The sequence below is a fragment of the Tupaia chinensis genome, unplaced genomic scaffold (assembly GCF_000334495.1).
Source record: "Tupaia chinensis unplaced genomic scaffold, TupChi_1.0 Scaffold146594_2, whole genome shotgun sequence".
In the NCBI taxonomy this organism is placed as follows: Eukaryota; Metazoa; Chordata; class Mammalia; order Scandentia; family Tupaiidae; genus Tupaia; species Tupaia belangeri.
The window spans coordinates 846,839-861,437 of record NW_006206450.1 but is presented as its reverse complement, the minus strand read 5'-3'; the positions used below and the strand labels follow the sequence as shown (position 1 = coordinate 861,437).

Here is a 14,599-nt window from a genome sequence, read left to right as displayed (position 1 = left end):
AATCCAGGAAACAGAAATAATTCTGTTGTTTTATTTTACTGTAAACAACTGAAAGAATAATCAGGTCATATTCTAGTGTGTTCAGAAATATTACTTAAAAATCAGATTTCTTTTTGCTTTTTTTTTTTTTTTGAGAGGGTTTTGCTATAGGGTGCATGCACTCGCCAGACAGACAAAGAGAGACACACATGCGCCCGGCGCTGAGTTTTAAGTCACTGGGTGTGGGACTTGAATCACGGTCGACTACATGGGAGTCCAGCGACATAGCCATTATGCTAACTGCTGGCCCCTCTTTTTGCTTTTAAACTACTTAGTTGGTTTAATACCAGGTAACCACACCATCTGCTGGCCCCAATGCGCACATATTCTATCATGAATAAATTTTTAATACTTTAATAATATAGCAATAGGAAAATCTAAATTTAGATGAAATGGACAAATTCCTAGGTGACTACAACTTGGCAAAACTGACATAAGAAAAAAAGCTAAATAGTACTATCAAAGAAATTAATTACTTGGGGCCAGCAGGTGGTGTGGTGGTTAGGGCACTGGATTCTCACATGGCTAATAGTGGTTCGAGTACCGTGTCTAGTGACTTGCTTTCTCACTTTTCCTCTCTCTCTCTCTCTGGTCACATTAAAAAAATAATAATAAATAAAATGGGTACTAGCTCAAAAAGAAAACTGTGTTAAGACTTATTAGGTACTCCTGTGGTCCTGGGAGTCTGGGGTGGGAGAATTGTGCTGTGGTGTGACTATGTCAAGGGCACCTCTTCTCTCCCTTTCTCACATGAAAGAAAGAAAGAAAACCTTTTTTAAATTTTTTTAAAGAATATTATGTTTCGGGGCTATCAGGTGACATGGTGATTAAGGCTCTGGACTCCCGTGTGACCAATCGTGGTTTAAGTCCTGGACCTGGTGACTTGCTTTCTCACTTTCCGTTTTTCTCTCTGTCTGTCTCTGGTCTAATTAAAAATAATAATAATGATAATTAAAATAAAATAAATAATTTAAAAAAGAATGTTACGTTTGGAATGATTTTGACTTCATTATGATCCTAAATAATTTTCAAACTCATTCTCTCCAGCATGATTTCTTTCAGCAATGTTAGGTGTCCATCAACTTTGTAGTATTTAACCTGGCTTCTCTATCATGCATTTCATATGGTGGAACTAATTTTTTTTTTTCCAACCTAGGATATGTAATAGTTTCAGAGTGGAGAAGTAGGTACAGCCAAGAATGCTATGCCCAGCAACATTATCCTTCAAATGGGAAGAAGAAATAAAATTATCTCCAGACAAACAAATGCTGAAAGAATTCACCAACTCTAGACCAGCTTTTCAGGAAGTACTTAAGGAAATACTACATCATGAAAACTAAAGGGAGATAAATAGAAGTAAGAGAACACAAAACAAGTAGGAAAAAAAAATGTAAGAAAATGACAGGGATAAGTCTGCATATACCAGTAATAACATTGAATGCTAATAGGTTAATTTCCCTAAATGAAGGACACAGGAACCCTCTATATGTTGCTTATAAGAAATACACGTCATTGACAAAAACATATGTTAATTGAACATCAGTGGCTGGAAAAAGTAATTTCATTCAAATAAAAATAATAATAATTTTAAAAGGCAGAAGTTGTGATACTGATGTCAGACAAAATAAACTTAAAAAATGGTAAAAAGAGATAAGGAGTATGTAGAAAGATTAATTTTACAAGTCTAAAAGGATTAATTCACCAAGAATATGTAACAGTTATAAATATTTGTGCACCCAACACCAGGGCACCCAAATACATGAAAGAAAGACTGCTAGATTTAAAGGGAACAATAGACTACAACACACTAATTATTTGGGATTTCACCATTCCATTGTCATTACTGGACAAATCATAAAGACAAAAAATAAAGAGACATAGGACCTAATTGATACCACAAGCCAAATGGACCTGACAAACATATATAAGATATTCTACCCAGCAACTACAAACTATGCTTTTTTTATCATCTCTACAGGAAACATTTTTGACGTATAACCACATAATAGGGCACAAAACAAGCTTCTATGAATTTAAAAGTTTAGAGATTATATCCAGCATCTTCCCTGACTACAATGGGATTAAACTTAAAGTCACCACAGATATTATTGTGCTTTCTCCAGATTTGCAGGAGGATGAACCTGGAATTAGACAGGCAGCAGAAAAATGTAAAAGCTTTGATAGACGAAGAGGTGAAGAATGACATCCTTTCTAACAGAATTATTTGGGAAGGATTTTCCCAGGGAGGAGCTTTGTCTTTGTATACGGCTCTTACAACACAGCAGAAATGAGTGGGCGTCATTTTACTCAGTTGTTGGTTTTCACTTTGGGTTTCATTTCTACAGAGTCCTATCAGTGGTGTTATTAGAAATATTTCTATTCTCCAGTGCCATGGAGATTGTGACCCTTTAGTTTCCTTAATGTTTGGTTCTCTTGCTGTTGAAAAACTGAAAACATTGGTAAGTCCTGCCAATATAAACTTTAGAACCTACAAAAGCATGATGCACAGTTCATGTTAGCAGGAAATGATGGATAGCAAGCAATTTATTGATAAACTTCTACTTCCAATTGATTGGCATCACTAAGAGGCCTTGTGTAGAAGTACACTAGCGTCATTGTAATAGAATATAATTTTTCCCCATGCTCGATTTGAAAATTCTGATTTTGCAGTGTTAAAGTGTTTTGCAAAGACATGCCAATGACATAGACTAACTAATGTCTCATAGGAAATTTATAATCTTTTAAGTATCTATACATGTATTTGAATAATACTGAATACTGCAACCAGATTTTTAAAAAGAACTATTTTATTTATGTTTATTTATTTTAATTTGACCAGAGAGTGACAGAGCATGTGTGTGAGAGAGACAGAGAGGGAAAGTGAGAAAGCAAGCCACCAGGTTCAGGACTCGAACCATGGTCGGCTATGTGGGAGTCCAGTGTCCTTAACCACCACACCCACCTGTTGGCTCCCAAAAACCTATTTTTTATTACATCATTTGAAAATTACTAGTATGGTTACTGGGATATTTGTCCACGTATAAGTGAACAGTTAAGTTACAAATGATGTATGCACGCTCTGACTTAGGATAGGATTTATCCCCAAATTATTTGATCTCCATGTGGTATTTGTATTTTTATATATGTATTCATATATACATAATAATTATATAAAAAGGACAGGACAAGGTAGTATTAATTCCTAGTAATAGGGATAATGCTTTTAAGTGCCAATAAAGAATATATTGCTCTTTTCAGTTAATAGCCCATCTATTGGGGAGACCAGTCTTTTCTTTCCCCTGATATCATTTCCATTTATATTCTCTCTCCTCTTAAGAAAAAAAAAAGTTTTTTATTTTCTTTATATCAGATCAAATATTGCCTCTTTACCGTAGGTATTCATTGTCAATACATACTATTATTTTGACATTCTGAATAATAGACATATGGTATTTAAAATCCACTTATAAAAATCTTCTTTATAAAGAAGACAGACACTACTTAAAACTTCATGTGCTATTTATTTCAAATAATTTTATCTTGGTCCAAATTTAGACCTGTTTAGTTATTAGACTCTTCAATCCAGGAAACAGAAATAATTCTGTGGTTTTATTTTACTGTAAACAACTGAAAGAATAATCAGGTCATATTCTAGTGTGTTCAGAAATATTACTTAAAAATCAGATTTCTTTTTGCTTTTTTTTTTTTTTTGGGAGGGTTTTTAGGGTGCATGCGCTCACCAGACGGACAAATAGAGACAGAGAGACAGAAAGCGAGAAATCACCCCCCGGGGGAATGGCCAAGTTGCAATCCCTTCTCCTCCGTTCTCCTCTCAAGATCTTGGGCTCGCACGCACATGCGCCCGGCGCTGAGTTTTAAGTCACTGGGTGTGGGACTTGAATCACGGTCGACTACATGGGAGTCCAGCGACATAGCCATTATGCTAACTGCTGGCCCCTCTTTTTGCTTTTAAACTACTTAGTTGGTTTAATACCAGGTATGGATAATAAGTGGGTAGCTTTTTTATAGTACTATATTGTTTGTTTCTTTGCCATCTCTCTATTTTGATAATTTACTTGATTAGGCAAACAGTATAAACACAAAAATCTTAAAGACAAAATTACTCTATATCAGGTGCCAGCCAGGTGGTCTGTTGGCTAAGTAAGCTGGATCCCACATGGCCAACTGAATGGTTTGAGTCCTAGATCTAGTGGTTTGAAAATCATGCTGGGCACATGTGCATGCATGCCCCAAATCCCAAGAGGAGATAGGAGGAGAAGGGACTGTGGTGTGATCATCACCCTGGTGTGTGATTTCTCACTTTCTCTCTCTCTCTGTCTCTCTCTGGGAGAGTGCACTTGCCCTATAGCAAAACTGAAAATAAAATTCTTAAAATCAAATGGGAGGTATGCGATTCAGTAAAAATTTAGTACTAATGATTGGGAAAATAAAAAGAAAGGTAAGGAAGTGGATATAAATACAACTTATATTTGAGATACTTTATCTCTACATATATATATATATGTAGAGAGAGAGATGGAAGGTTACAGAGATAGGAAAGAATACCCACTGTGGAATTTTTTGAGTATGAGGGAGAAAAATTAATAGTAACAGTTTCAGTATGAGATAGGACCATAATAAGCTATGTCAAGAAAGCTAGAGTGATTGATTTCTGAAAAAGGCATGGGGAGCATCAGTGTAAAATATTAATGACTTATCCATGAGGATGAAAATTGAAAAGAGGTCATTGTTTATCTTATTAAACAATCACATCTAACCCTGAAGGCTGCTGATCTCTTGTTAAGTTGTTAAGGTGGAAGGTAAATCATTGAGAATTAAAGAATGAGAGGGTAAAGTAGAAGAATGGAGGGTAGAAAATTTTTCTCTGGTGTTTGAGGTTAAAATAATAAGTCAGTTCCCAAAGGAAATGTCATGGTCAAAGGAAATTTTTTATTTTTTGTTTGTTTCTAAGAATTATTTATTTAGTTTTTTCCATTATTGTTATTATTTTTAAATTTGCAATAAGTCATGTGTGCTCTCCAGAGAGAGAGAGAGAAGAGAAAGAGAGAGAAAGTGAGAAAGAAACCTGCTAGGTCTAGGACTCAAACTGCAGTCGGCCATTGGGAGTCCAGTGCCTACACCACCGTACTATCTGCTGGCCTGTTTGTTTCTAAATAGGGGAGATAGGACAGTGTATTGGCTGAGGAAAAGAGGTTAGCTGGAAAGGAAAAATTGCAGATGCAATATAGACAATAATTAATAGAGAAGGGTGTAGGAATAATAGTGAAGAAGTAAGATAAGAAGCTGAGATTATACAGGTAGTCTAATAAAAAAATTGAAATAATCGTTTCTTCCAAGAATCCTCTGTAGTCTAGACTTAAAATATTAATTTAATCTGACTTCATAGAGAAAGAGAATAGAATAGTGGTTAGAGAAAAGGAAAGGGAAAAGGGAGAATAGGGAGATGTTAGTTAATAAATTATAGAATTTCTTTTGGTGGTGATAAAATGTTTTGGAATTACATAGTGGTGATGGTTATACAACATTTTAAGTGGACTAAAGGCCATGTTACTGTACAGTTTGCAGTGGTTAAAATGGTGAATTTAATGTTATGTAACTTTTATCTCAATGCTGATATATATAAAATAAGTAATGAACCCTCCCTGAGATAATTTAAACTAATAATTCTCTTATGAGTAAGTCTCTCCACCTTCTCTGCTCATCTAAAGGGATACAGAAACATAATTTTTGTTGTTATAACAATGATGTTAGAAGGTTGTGCATTACCATTCATACTCTTTGGAGAACAAGAGTTCATTGCCACTCTAATTACAATTCAGAACAACTCTGTACCTCTTTGAAACACAGAATTGAAGAACATTGCGACTGGAATGGACCTTGCAAGTACATGTTGAATTCTTTGCTCCTTATTTAAATTAAGGTTTTAAGAGGTCAGACACAATATAAGCACAGGAATTCTAATTGAAAAACAACCATAAAGAACAAAATTGTTTTCTCTTCCAAATACACTTCAAAGATAGTTCACGTAAAGTGTGTGGTTCAAGGAGACTTTTTCAAAGTCCATGCAAGTTAATTGGCAACAAAATCTCAACTACGTATGTTTGATTGAACTGATCTGAGGAAAGCAGAATATATCTGGATGCTTCAAGACCAAATAAAATCATTCCATTCCTTGTCTTAGAACAGTAGTTCCCTTTTTATTTTGAACAATACAGGTTTATTTTCTATAGTAAATTCAACAGGCACTTCTCTTTATGTAATCCATCCTCACTTAAAAACTAAAGTGAATGATTTGAAGGCATATTATGGTTTCTCATAAGCTGTTAAGAGCAAAATCCTCTGTGAACCACACTTTTGGGAAAAAGTCACTTTATTTGACTTTTTCCTCGCCTCCATTCTCCTTTCAGGATTTTTGTCAGGCATGCATATGCACCTGGTATGAGTTTCAAGCCACTAGGGTGCAGGACTCAGACTGTGGTCAGCCATATGGGAGTCCATAGTCTTAACCACAATTCCATCTGCTGTCCCCTGGTCTCTGCATTTCTAATGTTAGGTCTGTCTTTGGTCTAGGCAAGGCATTTAATTTACTTTTAAACAATTATTTGATTGCAGAAACTAAATATTGGGTTATTGGTAAAGTCATGACACACTTTTACATAGAAAAACGTGTCATGACTTTCCCAGAAACCTAATACTTAACAAATACTAACTCATTTAAGCTCTACAAGAACCTTTATTTTATTTACTTATTTTATTTATTTACTTTTTAGGTAGCTTTTTGCTATAGAGTGCGTGTGGCTCACTAGGGAGACAGAAAAAGACAGAGGGACAGAAAGCAAGAAATCATCTACTAGTGGGGATGACCACACCACAATCCTTTTTCCTTCATTCTCCTCTTGGGAATTTGGGCTCACATGCACACATGCTTGGTGTGTTTTAAGCCACCGGGTCCAGGTCTCAAACCGTGTTCAAGTATGTGTAGTCCAGCAATGTAACCATTATGCCATCTGCTGGTCCCAAGCTCTGAAAGAACTTTATGAGTTGGATTTTGTTCTTAATAGAAATGTCAAATCACTTTCCCAATGGTCAGCACTAGAAAGTGGTAAAATGCAGAATCCAACTTTTAACTACTATGATATGCTTCCTCTACAAGTCAATGAATGTTTGTAATTTTCATTGTTATTTAGACAGACGCTTCCCCTAAAATAAATTTCCTACAACTGAAATGTAGTCAAATAACCAGTTTGTTTATGAGTTCCTTCAGCCAAGGACTATCTTTATTCATAGTTATGTATGTTCAACTTCCATTATAGAAACTGCCTCATGGCATATGTTCAGTAAATGTTTGTTGAAAAATAATTGGCTTAGAGTATGGGACAGGAGTAAAGTCATGCAGAGATGAATTTATTCTATCCTACAACTGAAATGTAGTCAAATAACCAGTTTGTTTATGAGTTCCTTCAGCCAAGGACTATCTTTATTCATAGTTATGTATGTTCAACTTCCATTATAGAAACTGCCTCATGGCATATGTTCAGTAAATGTTTGTTGAAAAATAATTGGCTTAGAGTATGGGACAGGAGTAAAGTCATGCAGAGATGAATTTATTCTATATGAAATGAGAGATTTTTGCTATAAGGCTTGTGCGCTTGCCAGAGAGCCAGAGGGAGAGACAGAAACTGAGAAATCATCCCCCAGGAAAGATGGCCATGCTGCAGTCCCTTCTCCATTCTCCTCTCAGGATTATGGGCATGCATACACATGTGCCCAGCATAAGTTTTAAGCTGCTGGGTCCAGAACTCACACCACCGTCAACTATGTGGGAGTCCAGCAACGTAACCACTACGTCACCTGCTGGTCCTATGAAATAAAATATTCTAAAGTCATCCTTATAACTTTTAACCTAGTCTGTAAAAGGAAGTTTGTTAATTTACATATATACATTATCTAGCTTTTTCTCTTTATTTTCATTTTGTAGAAATATGAAGAAAAAATTTACTAGCTGGTCAATAAGAAAGTAATTTATTGGCACTGGAAGTGATTTGGGGCTATCAGAAGCTCACCTGAGTGTTGTGAGACCTTTGTCTGTTAGTGTTTAGAAAAAACCACAATGAAACAAGAAGCAAAGAAGCTTCTGAGTTTCAGATAGTTCAAGGAAAAAGATGTCTTATGGTTTGTATCTTGAGCATTAGATCTGCTTTATTTGGGCTACAGAAGGACTTGGTCCACAGAATTAAGGGAGCATCTTTGTGATTCTTTAAGAAGAGCTGCTTTCTTTTGGTGCCAGCAGGTAGAGTGGTGGTTAGGGTGTTGGACTCTAACATGGCCAACCATGGTGCACGTCCCAGACCTATGACTTGAAAATCATGCTGGGTGCATGTGCATGCATGCCCAAAATCCTAGGAAGAGAAGGAATTGTGGCATGGCCATCTCTTTTACGGGGTAATTTCTCACTGTCTCACTCACTGTTTCTTTTTCTCTGTTTTTCACCAGCAAGCACATGCACCCTATGGCAAAAACCTTTTAAAACAAAACAAAACTGAAAAAACAAAACTCTCTTTCCCAGAGAATGAGCGTAGTTCCACAAAATAGAGCAGGGACAGGGAGGAGCTGGCAAGGGAATGCAATTGATCTTCCCATCTCTATTCCAGATGGTCCCCCATCTGTAGGCTGAGGCATCTGAACTTCAACTTCCCTTACCAGGAAAAGCTCAGAGATCAGATCAGAAATGGTTCTCAAATCAGGAGAAAATAATAATTCAATGCGTGTTTTTCTAATATTGAGGAGACATTGTAGAAAAATAGAGAAACGGGTTATATGTTAATTCTAACATAGTTACTAATATATTTTGTGACTGGACACTTGGTGATTGCTTTTAGTATGTGAACTTATGGGGTTAAATATTTTAAAAAGGCCTTACCCACTTTTATATTTTCCATTCTAAATGCTGTAATTTTGTGCATATTGAAGAAGTTTATTATCTAATTAAAAAAATTTTTTTTTACCAGAGGGCGTGTGTGATCACTGGAGAGAGAGACAGAGACAGAGAAGGATGGCCATTCCACAATCCCTTCTCCTCCATTCTCCTCTTGGTGAAAAAAAATCACACATGCTTCTTGTGTGATTTTTCAAGTCACTGGAGTTGGTACCCGAACCATATTTTTTGATTTTGAGTAGGATACCAGAGTAGCATGCAAAATTTGTACTAACTATTGTAAAAACATACTATTGGACTAAGTAAGTGGAATAATAACCAAAAACTGTGGAAGATAATGTATAAGAAAACAAATAAATAAATAAGGGGAGAGAGTGGGAGAGAAGATTGGCTGTTAGAAGAAATTCTGTGTCTTAATAAAACACCAAAGTTAGTTGCTAAATGCTTTGGTTCTTGTCAATAAAAGTTTTCTTTCACTAGATCAGTAGTATAAATAACTATTTTCAAATAATTGCATAGCTTGCAAAATGCTTTTATGTTTCTTTTAATTCTCACATAAGTCATAAATGACTACTGTCTATTTGGCAGATGAGAATCTCAAAAGGTAAAGTGGCTTTATCTGTGACTATACTATTTTCTAATTTTAAGTCTCATTTTTATTTCTTATGTCATGCTGCCTATAATTATGTAGCCAAGGGATATTCCATGTTCAGGAAGAATAAAACTGGGGTAGTGGTCACTAATTGTATATCCTGCTCTTAAAAAGTGTATTACTGATTTAATTTGCATAAATCTACTGCCCTATACCAATATGACCAATAGTTAAAAAGGGAGAATAATTACACTGACTATGACACACATACCAATGTGGGTCTGGACAGCATGAGAAAAGTGTTTAAAACAAGTAGGAAAGGGCCAAGAGGAGTTGTAGTGGTTAAGACACTGGACTCCCACATGGCCGACATGGTTTGAGTCCCAGACCTGGCAGTTTGAAGCTCATGCTGGGTGTGTGTGTGTGTGTGTGTGTGTGTGTGTGTGTGTATCCAAAATCCCTAGAGGAGAGTGGAGGAGAAAGGATTGCACATGGTTATTCCCCTGGGGGTTGATTTCTTACTTCTCTTTCTCTGTCCCTCTGGTGAGTGCACATGTGCACATGCCCTTTAGCAGAAAAAAAAAAAAAATTGAAAAACTGTCTTTTAAAAATAAATAAAAGCAAAAATAGGAAAATGTTTGGGGATAAAGAAACCATATTATACAACTGCATTCAGATATAAAGGCCCTTGTTGCTATTTTAATTTCCAGATAAAAAAAACTAGTATAAATGCATTGCAATGATTTATTGTCAAACAGGATAGGCACAAATATGACTTGGGAATGTATAATAAATATAATACCTGTGAAAAAGTATCTAAAGACATATTGGGTCCAGCAGTTAGCATAATGGCTATGTCGCTGAACTCCCATGTAGTTGACCGCGGTTCGAGTCCCGGACATGGTGACTTACACTCACGCTGGGCGCATGTGCGTGCGTGCGTGCCCAAGATCCCAAGAGAAGAATGGAGGAGAAGGGATTGTGGCATGGCCACCCCCCTGGGGGGTGATTTCTTGCTTTCTGTCTCTCTGTCTCACTCTGTCTTTCTGATGAGCACACACACCAAAAAAAAAAAAAAAAGACCTTTCCAAAAAAAAATTATAAAATTTTCTATGAAATAAAATTAGCATTGTAGAAAAAAATGCAGAATGCAGAATGTTTCTTTCTCTTTTTTAACCAACCAGAAACCCTTAGGGGATATGGTTATGATGTTAATCCTGCATAGAAAAACTTGCATATGAATTAGTATGCTTTTAAACTAAATTTTATCAACCATGTCATTCTAAACAAGATTCCTAAATATTGGAATGCTAAAATTTTAAAGGTGTTTTTAAAAAATCTGGCAAACTACGTAGAATACACAGGAAGAATACTATGGAAAGAAAGCAAATTAAACAAGTCACTTTAGTCTTGACCTAAATTCAATGACAGGTCTGATATTCTGAGTCTGTCCAGGAAAAATGTATTCTACAACTGCTTGAAAAAGCTATGGGCTATAGTGATTTATATTAGTAGTTCTGAACAAATGAAAACCCAACATTTTTACAGTTGAACAAAATTGGGCTTGGACAATAGGGAACCTAAAACTCATTTGGATTCATGCAGTGTTTTAAAAACACATCACTTGGACCTCTTAAAATCAATCTAGTACCTAACTGGAAGCCAGATCCAAAGTCTCCAAGTAGGGGTGTATGTTGACTAGACTCTGCATGCTTTAAATCTCAGGGGTTGTATACTTATACAAGCTATGTCTTCTTTTCCAGTGGGACACCTGAAGGAGACATGTAGGCAGAGAATTACAGTAAAACCCAAGTTGGATATCATAAAAGCATGAATTAAAATTTCACTGCCTCTCTGTGACATTATGTTCTAACTCACTCTGTTTCTAAACTGATTATACACAGGTTTCCCCCAATAGACTGAATGTAATTCAGAAGAACAGCCATCAATTAACATTTACACCTTGGGCACAGATAAGAGAATGGCTATCATTTTAGTTTTGTAATAGGAAGAGATGAAATCTGCAAGCATAGAGCTTTAAGGGCTTTAGTATGCATCTTTTTCATATTATCTGACTTATATTTCAGGGTATCTGAGGCCTCCAAAGCTAGACCTCCAATATTATATAATATTGAAGCAGGTGTTCTTCCAAGCTAATAGTGAAAAATACTCTCTCTAATAGCTAGGTCAACTTCACAATTCTATTCTTAGTCTTTTCTTGGTCATAATATCTATTTATTCCTGAAATACCAGGCACAGATAGAGCCACATCACTGCAAAAATGATAGAAAGAAAAGAATATCTAACTTCTGTCCCTTTACTAGAAGGGGTTGCAACAGAAGTTAATAGGAACAAAACTGGATAAGGGGCAACCCAGACTGATAAAAGACAGTATGATCCTCCAGAGGCAGTTTAATATCGAGACTTCTTAATACAGAGGCTTCTAAGTCCTCACATGGCACGAAAGGATATCAAAGTTCCTAGGCTGGATTCAGGAAATCCAGTTAACCTTACCTTTTAGCCTGAACACATGGTTTGAATACAATAGATGGTTTTCATTCTTGTGCTATACAGTATTTTGGGATTTGACCCAACTATTCAGAAAATTTGTGCTTTTTTTCATAAAAGTAAACTGATAGGCATTTGTCATTATCAATACAGGTTTACATTTCTCAAATTGATTAAACATTTCATTTCCTAAAGTATGCTATGTAAATAATGTTTTCTTGCAACTTTTTTCTTTATTATCAGAAAACTTTTATAATTTTGTCATTATACCAGAGCAGAAGGAGTTATTATTTCATGAAGTTATAAGCTATCCCAGTGATTACAACTGGGCCTTGGAGAGTTCTATGTGCAAATATTATTTTATAATAAAGATAAAATTGATAAGGCTGGGTAATGAATAACAATATAGTATTAATATCCAAATGTCTTTGCTTCAAAGATTTTGCTTTTCTTGTCTCCTTCTCAAAGATCCTCAAATTAAAGATGCAGACATGTATTAGTTAACTGTTTCTGTATGCCTATGGCTTTACCTACACATACACAGCAAACTAGTGTTTTAAGCTATTAACAAATGATGCAAGTGAGAAACTATACAGATCTACCCAAATGTAACCCTCTTGCTCTAAAGGAATTTTCTCTTCTAGATTGCACAGATGGAGACCTAAACTCCCCACTTCATTTTTCTTAGGCAGAAAGAATCTAAAGGTGATGAGGTATGGTGTTGTACCCCGGTTAATGTGATTTTTCCTCAGCCTACTGAATTTTATTGGGCTGGTCTTAGAGCATTCAGATCACCCAGATCACTCTTTTTCAAGTCCTGATGCTTAATGCAGGATTTTCCCCCCTCATATCAGAACTACTGTGAAATTTCATTTCAGCATTTTATGTTCACACCAACTTGAATCTGTATAGATTTTATACAAGAAAATATACCATGTAAACATTATTTCATGCCATCTCTCTATGATGGTTTTTATTTTAACTCAGGGACTTACTCCCTTTCGTATGCCCAAATGATACATAGTAAGTTATATATAATTTTCTGAAGACATTTCATGTTTTTCTACCTTCAAGGGCTTTCTCCTGTTAGTCCTACTTGGAGTATCATCACCAAGCTTTATCTATTTTTTTTTTCCCTCACCAACTTGAATCTGTATAGATTTTATACAAGAAAATATACCATGTAAACATTATTTCATGCCATCTCTCTATGATGGTTTTTATTTTAACTCAGGGACTTACTCCCTTTCGTATGCCCAAATGATACATAGTAAGTTATATATAATTTTCTGAAGACATTTCATGTTTTTCTACCTTCAAGGGCTTTCTCCTGTTAGTCCTACTTGGAGACTCATCACCAAGCTTTATCTGTTTTTTTTTTACCTACAGTGAGACAGGGCCTTTATTGGTCAGACAAGTGTCTAGTAGCTTAGGTGGAGTGTGCCTCTGTCCTGGCTCCCATTTGCCCTCTCCTAAGAGTTCAGGACTCAGCAGCCCAGGAGACAGGAGTGTCGGGCAGGGATGGCAGACAGAGCCAGGATAAAATATACAGGGCTGGGACCTAAAAGGGACTCAAGGTAATGAAGGGAAAGTGGGGGTTCTAGGCCATCCAGATAAAATGTCCTTAGGGTGAAGTGGAGCTGTCTTCCCAATAGACCCTTCTATACTTGCCAGGAATGGGAGGGCTCAGGAGGAAAGCTTCCCCTATAGATTCCCTATTGTGGTCTTTGAGCCATCAGCATCTCCAGGGCGTTATCTTTGGCTTCTTTAATGCTCTCCTCCAGGTAGGATTGCTTTCTGTTCTAGTTCTTTAAATTTTTCTTCTGCTATTTTCTGTTTTTCTAGCAGCTGGTTGTGGATTACCTCCTTTGATTAAAAATAAACATTCTTCCTACACCTTCATATATATTAGTCTCATCTGCCAAAGTTAGAATCTCTGTATCTGCAAGATGTGTTTTTTGTTTTGTTTAGTTATTCAATCTGTATGTCTGCAAGCTTCACCTTCTGTTGAGTGTCAATAACTTTGGCGAAGCTCTGTGAAAACCTTCTTCAACTCCAGATCCATGGAGGCTGCCATCCTGGTACACTCTATCTCTTTATCTATTTTTAAGATTTTGAAGAACTGGTTCATCCACTGACTCCTTAATGGTTGCCTCAGAGAAACCTTTGATAGCATTTGGAGCCACACTTACAGCATTTATAGCATGCGTTACTTATATTTACTTGCACAGCTATTTTCAGGCTAACTGTAGTAGGCAGCTAGAGCCTCTCTATTTTTCTTCTTATTTCCTTTGCTCTCACCCTCTTTTTATACACATGTCAAATTTTTATTCTATACACACTATTTTTCTAATTCATAGGAGAGGTGGTTAGTTTTTACTATAATGACTGCTCTATTTTAAATCAGAATTGTTTGTTTTCCAATCCTCAAAGTTCATTTTTTCTAATGAAATTCCTGATTGTTTAAAAAGTCAATTTATTCTTGAAATGATCTTTATATTTCC

The 14,599-nt window shown here is 35.9% G+C and overlaps 2 pseudogenes; one reads left to right on the top strand and one right to left on the bottom strand.

Moving 5' to 3' along the window:
- The first annotated feature begins 431 nt into the window (after window positions 1–431).
- On the top strand, window positions 432–2,624 carry LOC102474257 (acyl-protein thioesterase 1 pseudogene; annotated as a pseudogene).
- An 11,186-nt stretch (window positions 2,625–13,810) lies between these two features.
- LOC102473831 (prefoldin subunit 1 pseudogene) lies at window positions 13,811–14,172 on the bottom strand (annotated as a pseudogene).
- Between the last annotated feature and the right edge of the window lie 427 nt (window positions 14,173–14,599).